Genomic DNA, 10,964 nt, shown 5'->3' with positions numbered 1-10,964 from the left:
ATTATAGGCCCACTGTCAAGTTACGGAATGTGCGAACTGTGAAGTTCTCAATCAGGTGCCGTATCAAATACTATCAAACTCCTCCGTTATAACGTTAGCCGCCGTTATGAGGTCATAGACTTAACGAACATCCAATCGTTCAGAGCCTAAATGAGCAGGGGAATTCTCACTAAAAACAGATGAATCCTATTCCCTCGCGAGGGTGAGGACCATATCAAAATGGTAAATATACCGGAAATAACTGCCCTAATCTAACCGATACACATCTACTCAGTTCTCGCTAAGTTTGGTTGTTAGACGAATACCGGTACCACGAATCAATAGGAGTTAAAAAAGACAGCAAAATTTATGGACATGTCGTCAATACTTCGCATTTTGCTTATAACATATTTATATTGAAATCTATTTGGCGGAGCGGAGGTTGAGACTTCTCAATTTTTTTTTTGCTTTGTACACACTATCAATTTCTTGGCAGTTTTGCAGTTTATCCAAAAATATATTGATTTTCTCAACAAATATGTATGACGGTTGATATACATCTTGAGTTATGGCTGAGTAGTTAGAATGTCTGCGCTATGTAGGTAGTCTAATCGAAAAAGTTCTTTTAAAAATCAATGACTGCATTTACAAAGCCTTGTTTGGAATGAAATGAAAAAAATCCAAGATGCGTACCAAGATGGCTCACAACCTGAACATAGTATGTGTACCAGGGTAGGTTTTAGCGCGGGGGTGGACACGGTTTTTAAACCAGAGGCCAAAAATTTTGTCCCCTTAAACTGGCGGGCCATGAAAGTGTAACGTAGAAAAGTTACATTTCAAGAACAAGCTTTACAGCGTTACGAAGCAAGGTGGAAAACAATAAGCCTCGTGCTAAAACTAAATTTAACCGCAACCTCAACAAATTCCTTGAGCTATTTTTAGCTGAAACTTCAAAATTTGATTTCAGTTGGTTGTGGCAGCACCAGGCGGGCCAGATTGAATTACCCAACGGGCCGGATTTGGCCCACGGGTCGTACTTTGCCTATGGCTGGTTTAGCAGGTTGTGCTTCATCTTCGTACGAATACTTCCGAAGCACAAAAATCCACGGCAATCTGTGTGTAGCGACCCACTTCCGGAGCGATAGAAGGTCCCAAAATAAATAGGCCTTTAAATCAGTCTCTTGTCCCAATTCAGCAATCACTGCCTATCTGTTTTGGGAATTCTCCTGTAAAGAGAATCCAACGCCTAGACTGAGACCTTGGTTGTATGTTGGCTTTAAACCAACTCCAATTGGCATGTTTAGCCTTGATTTCCTACTTCATCAAATGAGAAATAAAAAGAACATGCACTTTTTTGGATTTACATATTTATTTAGGGGAGGGGGTGAAACCAATACAACGGCTTAATCATATGGTGAACGACGGCCTCTCGTCCGGTTAGCTGTCCATTTCGCGTATGGGATTAGGTAGCCAACTATTTGTTTTCGGAAACCACTGCGGAGCGGTGCCACTAGCACAGTGGTTCCCAACCTTTTTAAAAAAATGACGGACCCTTTGTAATTTTTTAAATGATTCCCGGCCCTGTGCACTAAACATTAAAAGATCACAACAAAAAATAATTGCGCCGTACTGTGAAAATCATTAAAACGAACAAAAAGTATGTGAGTATATAAAAGTATATTTTCATGGCAGTGGATTACGTTTACTTTTTTGCCTTGCAGCGCCAGGTTGAAGGAGTTAACGGATTCAAAACTTGCATTTTTAGTTTTGCCTCGCGTAGAAATTGGTGTGTTTCTTTCCGCGAATAAAAAACCCTTCTCAGCATTTTTCCCTTCGAAAGCCATCTTACGCGCGTATGTATCAGAAGCTTTTCACGCTTTTTTTGCATAGTTCCACAAAAAGACGCGAATTAAGTGCCTTCGCTTTTATAAAGTTCATTGCTTTGATTACATCTTCAAGAACATGTGATAATTCATATGGCACTGTTTTAACCATCAACGCTTGGCGGTGAATGATGCATTGAGTACCAACAACGTCCGGGGATTTTTCTTTTACCAAAGTCTGAAAACCAGAGCTCCATCAGTGCAAACGCCGATAAGGTGTTTCCATTAGATATTATGTTTCCCAAAAAGTGTATCAACCTTGCTAAATATGTGTTTTACCGTTGTCTTTGTGTCAAGGATTTCGCAAAACAAACACTCCAAATGTTCTTCATGAATGTAACGTACATATACGCAAAGTTGAGCTAGATTAGCAACGTATGTTGTTTCGTCAAGCTGGATTGCGAAAAAGTTGAACTTTGAATCTTTGTGACCACTTGTGACAGAATGTTATACGGTAGTTCAGCAATTCGCCGACTTTCAGTATTATTTGACGGGGATAATTGGTTTAGTTTTTCAACTTCACAATTACTCATCAAATTCGACACGATAATTTTGCAGCATGGCAGTATCAACTGTTCGCGGATGATGTGTGACTTTTTGGCAAGGGCTATTTCTGTTGAAACCTCGTAGGAGGCCTTTGAAGCAGCTGTATTTTCTTTACAAAAAAATCCCCTCAAATCTAGCATTTTGTAAACTTTGACCATGATGTAGGAAAAGTCTGCACCCTTTTCATTTGAATTGCTGCGTTTCCAAGTGTCTCTTCAGTTTGCAACGTTTTAGTGAAGAGGTTATCACTGTACGACGCCAATTAATTCAACAATCCTCACGCCCATAATTATCTCTCATAGGATTGGATGTATCCTATCTATAACAAGTGCGGTGAAAAGCGTATACTCATCACGTAGCACAGTGCGCCAAACGTCGGCCAAAAATAAGATTTGGCATTTGAAACGTTCCTGTTACTTTACTGAAAAACGGAAATAAGAACGACATGAAAAAATACACTGAACATAGAAACCAATATAAATAAAATGAATGAAAAATATGATAAAGATAACTGGCTAACTAATACCCAACATGGACTGGTAAACGGACAAGAGGGTGTGGTACGCCACATGATCAACCCCCCCCCCCCCCCCTGAAAACCTGAATAAATTGACAGAAATTTGAATAAAGAACAACATGAAAACTAAAATATACAGTACATTGACATACAATTTAAAAAAACGGCATCAACAATATGTATAAAAACATGTTAATAGTAACTAGCTAATCCCATACCTGACATTGAATGGTAACCGGACGAGAGGCCGTGGTTCGCCATAGGGTTAAGCTGTCTTATCGGCTTTCCTCTCACCCGGGATAAATATGTAAATTCTAGCTAGCTTGCGACTTCATGGAACAAAACGCACTGCGGTTTCTCTTCTCCACCGGAGTTTAGCGCGATAAACCCAAACTTTACATCTGATTCGTCGTATTTCTTTTTAGGCGGCATCTTGAACTTAATATTACAATGCTGAAAACTGTACTGTACTGGAACTCCCTCATATACCAACAAACACCTCTGGGAAGCTAGCAGCAAAACACGAAATTGAGACTGACAGAATTGCAGAAAATACCCACGCGTAAAATTGAATGTTCCCAATGATTTGTCTTGTTAAAATATGGTAAACAAGCATAAAAAAAAGACATGCCGGATTAAAGGAAGCAAAGAAACGCAGAAGGGACGGTTTTAAAATTTCAAATAAAAGATAAATGGATTTCCATCAAAAACTTAAAATTATGTCAATTTTTCAATTGAATTTTGGTATTCTGACGCAAAATTGACGTAACACGCATATGACGATTTTGGTGATTTTCAAAGCCCAGCAGCAAGAAGTTCCGGTCAAGAGGCGGTTGATTTTATTATTTTAAATTAAAGATATAGTAATATAGATTGTAAGCAAAGTCAAATGAATTTCAACAAGAATCTATAAATTTTTTGATTTGGTTTTAATGATCTTACACAAAATTGACTTAACTGGTATATGGCGATTTCGGTGATTTTCAAAGCCCAGCAGCATGTTGTACCGGTCAAGAGGCGGTTGATTTTATTATTTTAAATTAAAGATATAGTCATATAGATTGTAAGCAAAGTTGAATGAATTTCAACAAAAACTTATAAACTTTTGAATTTTTCGATTGAGTTTAGATAATCTGACGCAAAATTGACGTAACTCGTATTTAGCGATTTTGGTGATTTTCAAAGCCCAGCAGCAAGTTCGGTTGATTTTATTATTTTAAATTAAAGATATAGTCATATAGATTGTAAGCAAAGTCGAATGAATTTCAACAAAAACTTATAAACTTTTGAATTTTTCGATTGAGTTTTGATAATCTGACGCAAAATTGACGAAACTCGTATTTAGCGATTTTGGTGATTTTCAAAGCCCAGCAGCATGTTGTACCGGTCAAGAGGATGTTGATTTTATTATTTTAAATTAAAGGTATAGTCATATAGATTGTAAGCAAAGTCGAATGAATTTCAACAAAAACTAATAAACTTTCGAATTTTTCGATTGAATTTCGATAATCTGTCGCAAAATTTAAGTAACCCACAAATGACGATTTTGTCATTTTCACCAGCAGCATGTTGTCCGATCAAGAGGGGGCTGAGTTTATTCAAAATGAGTAAATGTTGTTAAAGATTGTAAGCGAAGAAAATTAATGTTATCAAAATGTTGTAATTTTTGATATTACTTTGAATTGAAAATATTATCTTCAAATCTATAAGCCAAGTCGAATGAATTTCAGCGGGTTTCTTAAAATTCTCATCATGGTAAAAAATAGGATGGATATGAAATATTGAAACAAAATGGCGATCACATCTCAGGAAGAAATTTAGGCAAAAAAAATTAAAATATCGGATTAGATACGTAGGTCGTAGTGAACTAAATAGAAAGTGATGTTTGAGCTGTGAAATGATCAAATTGGATTGTAAAGTATTAGCCTACTTTGAAAGCTGTAATAATAGGAAATTGAATCACTGAATGAATTAACTGGTTATTGTTCCATTGAATACTTGAAATTGATTCTGTACCAATTCTACATCAAACAAATCAAACTTATAATTTTCTAAAACATACATGGATCAATAAAAATATTTACAAAGAAATTAGCACAAATTTTTTTTATGGTTTTTAATTTTTTATTTTTTTAGTGAAATTTTTTAATTTTATCAATTGAAAAATAATAAGTAAAAAATACAAGACGAATAATAAGAAATACAAGACAGTAACATTGCGAAATACACACTAAGTACAGTTCGCAGCAATCAAGTTTGTAATCGAGTTGGCCTAATGAAGTTAGAAATAAATTGTACGGTTCGTCCCAAGCCAAACATTCGAGTCAAACTGAGCGTTAGTAAAATTAATTCATTGAATACCATTAGCTATTAATATAAAGAAATTATAATAACATTTATAGTCGGATGTGCAGAAAAGTTGCGTATACCTTGGCGCAGTCATAACACATTTTGATAAATGACAAATAACGAATTTACAATATTTTAAGGATGGGCTCCCTTTTGTACTGGACTCACTAATACCAGCTTCAGTTTGACTCGTATTCGAAAAAACAAATTTTGATGTGTATACAGGCCTTGCTTGTCTATTGGGTATGCTTTTCAAGCTCGCCATTGACTTTTTGAAATTACAACGTCGAGACACTCGAGAGTTGAAAACATTACTCGTGCTCAAACTCTCACAAATCAACAAAAACAAGCTCAACTCGCAACTCCACAGTCGATTTTACAAAATATACTGACAGGTAGCAATATAAATTATAAATCAGTAAGAAATCAGAAATGACAAAATCTGATTGAATATTCAGTGTTGCTGTGACTACCAGCGATAGCAAGACATGAAAATTACAAGATATTCGATAATAAAATATGTGTCACTTGAAACAGTGAAGACCATAACCGATCTATTAGACAATTTCTATATTTTTAATTTTATCAAAATCGAACGAAATAGAAATACGTAGTAGAACAATTATAAATAAAACACATGTCAGGTGTAAACTGATTGAAATTTGAAACTTTCGCTTCTGAGTAATAATAGATATAAAAATACATGATTAATTATATTGACTTACAGCCTGTATCAGGCAAAAACAGAAATATTAGCAACTAGAACCGTAGTTTGAATTGTACAGTGAATTTCAAATCCCTAATGCCGACAAAATTTTTCACACTAACGGCACTTTTCTTATCTCACAAGTATCCCTCCTCACGAGTTTTAAGCCACAATTTTTTTATCGAAATGGCCGTCGGCATAGCGTTTGAATCGTGGGACTTAAATCGTGTTGGCAATGGCATATATGATTGTAATATCTCAAATCCTGAAAGTTTAAACTATACCAGCATACCGGACAGCAGAACAGATACAGATCTCCGTAAATCACAAGTGATTACCGTGCATGATGATGTCAATCGAGAAGAGGAACATAGCGAAAAGAGCACAAATAATGTTATTGTTTATAATTTTTTTTTAAATTGTCGAAAGTATCACAAACACCCAAGTTTTGGCCCACATCGTGATATGTGTCATTGGTTTTAGACATGCGATGATAAATCAGTGCCTCATGAACAAGAACCTGCTTTATGTAATTTTTTATAAGCTGTTTACCTGATTCAAAAAGTGACGCTAAATCACTTCCCCTTTTGAAACAATTAGATTTGTAAATTAACATTTTTGGGGGAGTGGGTATTTTTCTAAATCCCAGACTATAATTTGTATTAATTGCAATTTCACAGTACCTAGAATGTAATTATTTTTCCATGTTTATGAGAAAGATACCCTCACCAAATCCCATATTATATCTAATTTTCTGTTGATTGATGCTAATAGTCTATTATAACCCTGTAAAAACATTGAATGTCGAAACCCGGAGTACTCAATTCTGGCTCTTTCGAATGGAAGATTCACAGTTTTTTTGAGCTCTGTGCAAATCAAATCTAAAGTAGAATTTTTGATAGAAGACCAAGTTTCATCAGACTCATAAATTGGATCAATCTTTTGTATTTTATGTTTCACCACAGAAACACGGTTGTTTTGTGACAAAGATGAAGGAACCCTGTAGTATTTTCGTTTGACAGTTTTGATAGTGTCGTCAACTGGGGAATGATCTATCTGATCTATTTTTTATGACCGACTTTGACATAAAATAGAGAACACAATTCTGTTTTATCAATTCAATACAGTCCACGTAAGGTATGATAGAAATATTGATATCATCGAATACAGCAACTTGAGAACTTTGTGGTATAAAAGAGTACCTAACAAAATGACCACGGTCTACTCTTGAACCCAAATGGATAACACAGCTGCGTAATTCATATTCGTTATATGAAGAGGCAGAATCATCATACATCGTGATTTTATCTTGTAACTCAACCGGTTGCGTTACTTTTCCTTTCTCTGCACATCTGGCTACAGCAAAAGTCAACAATAGAGGAGGAGTCAATATAAGTTTGCTATTACATTGAGCTCGTTGACCACAATTGTTACACAATTTATCACAGCTTAGTTGACAATCTATACAGACTTGGGGTGAAACATTGAAATCATTATTAACTGAAATTTGAAAATGGTTAACATCAGTCATTGTTTGCGAAGTATTGGAACCACATGAATCACACACATTGGTCGAAGAAAATATGCAATTCGTGGTTATTCCAATATACTCCAATACACCTCTTTGTATTAAAAGTATTGCAAACTCGACCACATCATGATGCTCGCCAAGATTCCATCTAAACTCCTTACATACCCCCATTAGAACCGAATGCAATTTATCCTTTTCTAGATTATTCCCGTTTTTCAAAATTTTCAAAATACCACATATACTCTCATTCGACCAGTTATTAGCGGAACAACCTTCTACTTCAACATGTAATTTTGATAGAATAGAAGCAAAGACTGGAGGGCGGAATTGAACCAACAATTATTCCAATTATTGATCATTTTTGTTTGCATGGCGTAACTTCTAATAACTTCTGTATCTGTTTTATCACCATCTCCAAATTCTCCCAAATTGAGCAGTTCGTAAGTTATGAAGTGACGGTATTTGAATATCAATTCTGAATTGAAAGCAGGTGGTTCACTCAACGAGCACCAAACGTCAGTAGCAATGCATGTACAGACCCCACAATTGCTATTGTCATTTTGACCTTCCATTGTATTTGATTTTTTTTTTCAGCTGTGATATTTTTTCTAAAAACGGAATGAAGTGTTTCTCTATCCTTTCTTTGAGTATTTTGTTTACTTCTCCCAATGAATCGATAACGGTAAGATTATGGGTTTCGATTGATAAAGTCATTATAACAAAATGTGCATTATAAAGCACAGGAAATAAAACATATTCAATAGAAGACATGTTTTTTCCATAATGCAATATTCGTTGCAGAGTATTTTTAGGATTTTTAAATTGATCACCATTACACCAGTACCTGTCTCACAAATATGGTATCTGTACATGCAAAAATGACCCTATTTAATGAAGCATTATGGCGGGTAACAGTGCAATAAATGTAAGCGCTAACAGCATTCTCGGTTAGCTGGCCAGGTTCATAATCGATTTCATTGGCATGTTTTTTCAAAGCTGAAACAACTACTTCGTTCTCAATCGGGCATACAGAGCATATATTCATCCAAAAAATAGGGCCATATTTTAGCTTGAATGCAATGTGTGATAGGATCTCTAATTTGTTTGTCCAGATATTTTCTGAAAACGACATTATGTTTTGCATTTTGGTATTGTCAAGATTCCAAACGTAGGGAGCGCACCAAGTTAATTTAGATATATTGCAGGTATTATACGCAGTATCAATTTTGTCAGATGTTTTTTGCTGTGGTATATTGTTGTGCTTTTTAACAAATTTCGCCAAAAGATGCTCATTGTAGGCGCCCTTCCCACGACATTTTCCTCTTTTTTTGAACTTGGATTCAACCATTGGGCTTTTTTTGATAGTGTCTTTAAGTACATTTTTACGTTTTCTCAAATAATAACCACGATGCTTAACCAAGTCATCAAATTGTTTTTCAATAATTTTCAGTTGTTCTATATATCGATAAGTGAAATCATCAAGTCCTTTGCACGGGTGTTATTAAAAAAGGTTCGCTTCATGTATCCAAAATGCTGTTCAATAGCACCCTGTGTTCTGTTATCCGAAGCGATATTTTGAACAGGGCACTTAGACAAATTGGAATACATCTTGCTGAAATTAGCAAACCATTCTTTATGTTTAGCATTAGAGGATTCTGTTTGATGTCGAGAAATGTCGCCAATCATAAGAGCAGAAGTGGCAACAACTCTGCTCAGTACGTATTTGACAACCACCTGGCAAAAGTTTTCGTTATAAAAAGGGTTTATTTCATCAGCAGTACCAATGAACTTGTGCGTTAAATAGGTTGGAGACTCAAAAAATTCGTTCAACATTGTAGCATATCTGGCATAAAAGGGAGATTCTATTTCTTGTTTCAAGTTCATTTTTTCGTTTGCAATGAGAAATTCATCACTGGATTTTTCAACCCCGTGTGATGAAATTTCATCTAAATTGATATTAGAACTTTTCCCTAAAACTAAATTTTGCGTCAGATTATCGAAACTCAATCGAAAAATTCAAAAGTTTATAAGTTTTTGTTGAAATTCATTCGACTTTGCTTACAATCTATATGACTATATCTTTAATTTAAAATAATAAAATCAACCGCCTCTTGACCGGAACTTCTTGCTGCTGGGCTTTGAAAATCATCCAAATCGCTAAATACGAGTTACGTCAATTTTGCGTCAGATTATCGAAACTCAATCGAAAAATTCAGAAGTTTATAAGTTTTTGTTGAAATTCATTCGACTTTGCTTACAATCTATAATACTATATCTTTAATTTAAAATAATAAAATCAAGCGCCTCTTGACCGGAACTTCTTGCTGCTGGGCTTTGAAAATCACTAAAATCGCTAAATACGAGTTTCGTCAATTTTGCGTCAGATTATCAAAACTCAATCGAAAAATTCAAAAGTTTCTAAGTTTTTGTTGAAATTCATTCGACTTTGCTTACAATCTATATGATTATATCTTTAATTTAAAATAATAAAATCAAGCGCCTCTTGACCGGAACTTCTTGCTGCTGGGCTTTGAAAATCACCAAAATCGCTGAATACGAGTTACGTCAATTTTGCGACAGATCATCAAAATTCAATCAAATAATTCACATAATTCCAAGGTTTTGTTGAAATTCATTTGACTTTGCTCACAACTGTATCTTTAATTTAAAATAATTAAATCAACTCCCTCTTCTCCGGATTGTAATGTTCGTCTGACGTCATTGTTGCTTTAGATTTCTTACCGTAGCTGATTTAGTGGAAATACAAATCCATTTTATGATGTCCACATTGTTTATAAAATTGAATAATATACGCTATGTTTGGTATTATATATGGCCAAGTCAAAACGTTCTGCTACTGTTCTGGTATAGTGAAGTCGAATCTATAAGGTATCTGCTTTTCTCCGAATGTATCATGGGGCTGTCTTTATTGGCCGTTTCGAGAAATCGACGTTCCAAAAACGATAATAATCTTGTATACCTGAAAAATCATTTTAAATCACTTAGTCTTTTTTAAAACACTATTTTTCAGTCAAATTCGTTGTATTCATTCAGTTTAGAGATTTTTTCATGATTTCCGTGGTAAAATTATACTTTATCAACCTTTTCAATCTTTATATGTAATTATAAGTGAACATTATATGCGCGTTGAAACTATATTCAATATGGAAAAATATTCTGGCTGAAAATGCTGCTAGCTTCACAGTGGTCCAACAAACGTGCAAAAAGGCATCGTCAGCTATATTCCTGCAGTTAGTTGCAATGGCAGAAATTGAACTTTCTCTGTGATATCACGGACATATAGCTTTGTGACATCACAATGGGTCAGCGTGATCGGAACAGGAAGTGAAAAATCGGCATTCTTTAAGTAGCATTCTTAAAGAAGCTATTCAGAGTACAAGACAAAAACTACGGGAAATGGAGCCACAAAGTTGCAGAAAGTATCCCCGAGCG

The sequence above is a fragment of the Styela clava genome, chromosome 12 (genome assembly GCF_964204865.1).
Source record: "Styela clava chromosome 12, kaStyClav1.hap1.2, whole genome shotgun sequence".
Lineage (NCBI taxonomy): Eukaryota > Metazoa > Chordata > Ascidiacea > Stolidobranchia > Styelidae > Styela > Styela clava.
The sequence above is the reverse complement of the archived record's forward strand: the minus strand, read 5'-3'. Positions refer to the sequence as shown.